Genomic DNA, 1,400 nt, shown 5'->3' with positions numbered 1-1,400 from the left:
TCCCCAACTGCTGAGACGAGATCGAGGGCCCTCTCCTCAGAGCAGTGGGCACGTTGTGCCTTTCATGATCTCTGTACCTATTCGTGCACCCATGTCCCCAGCGGGCTGAGGTAGGCAGCCATCGTGTTCACCATTTCACTTCTAAACCAGCAGAGTTGCTGAAGGAATCAGCACACCCAGAGCTGATTGCTGGCACAACCTCCTGAGAGCAAAGCTGGGCCCGGCGCGCACGAGCTTGTAGACAGTTAAACCGTGACCTCCACACACCCTGTAAGGAAGGCGGTATGTGCACACCTGCTGCGTGAGGTGGGTGTCGCTCGCCTGGCTAGAAGAGAGTGGCTGCTCCAGCACAGGACAGTCTGATTACCTCATGACGTGCACCACCCCCTCTGCCTTGGTCCAGTGTTAACCACCCCACCCACCCTCATGCTCGAACTCGGCGGTAGTTGGGGTGTGCTCAGCTGCACTTGGAGGACAGTAAGACACCCAAGTTTCTGACTCCTCCAAAGGAAGCAAATCAAAGTTGCAGTATACGAGATTGTGCCTTGTGATCATTATTCCTCTTTACTCATCTACAAAACACTGTAGCAAGTCTAATTTCAAGTCACCCAGTGTCTCATATCTTCATCATTTCTCTGTAGCTCACCTTATGTCCCTCCCAAGGGCTGTCTCTCATAGCCAGCAGGACATGAGTATATACGATGAGCCGTGTACTTTCACACATTAATTCTCAAAGTAATCAGGACCTTCATTTAACACAAAGAATATTGGCAACACCCATTGGGCACTGTGCAGCTACCTTATATACGCCACTAGAGGCCCAGTGCATGGATTCATGCACATTGAAAGGAAATTAATTAGAAGGTGACCAGCAGGGGAGGACTGGGCAAGATGGGCCAGACCCACCCTGGAGCCAATCTCCCGCAGTCCCTCCTTGGCCGGCTGCACCTAGGGAGGTGCCAGGGCTCAAAGGGTGTCTGTGGAACGAGCAGGGTCCCTCCAGCAGGTGGGGGTCCCTTGGCCTGCAGGAATCGGGCCCAAACCAGCAGTCTGACATCCCCTGAGGGGTCCCAGAGTGCGAGAGGGCACTCTGCAAAGTCGCTGTGGCTCAGCAGCTCCTGCATTGAGCGTCTGCCCCCTAGTGGTCAGTGCACGTCATACCTATTGGCCAGTCAAGCAGCTGGCCAGTCGCTTAGCCTTTTATGTATACTAGTATAGATGGCTACTCCTCCCTAAAAACTGCCACAGTAGTCTATATTCCCATTTGGCAGATGAAGAAACTAAGGTTTAGCAAATAAGGTTTAGCAAATAAGGGAGCCAGAACTTCAAAGGATATCAGGGTTGGACCAAGAAAGACAAGGGACCCACCTTGGAATAATACCTGAAGACTACAGTAATGG

The sequence above is a fragment of the Myotis lucifugus genome, unplaced genomic scaffold (assembly GCF_000147115.1).
Source record: "Myotis lucifugus unplaced genomic scaffold, Myoluc2.0 scaffold_197, whole genome shotgun sequence".
NCBI classification, from domain to species: Eukaryota; Metazoa; Chordata; class Mammalia; order Chiroptera; family Vespertilionidae; genus Myotis; species Myotis lucifugus.
The sequence above is the reverse complement of the archived record's forward strand: the minus strand, read 5'-3'. Positions refer to the sequence as shown.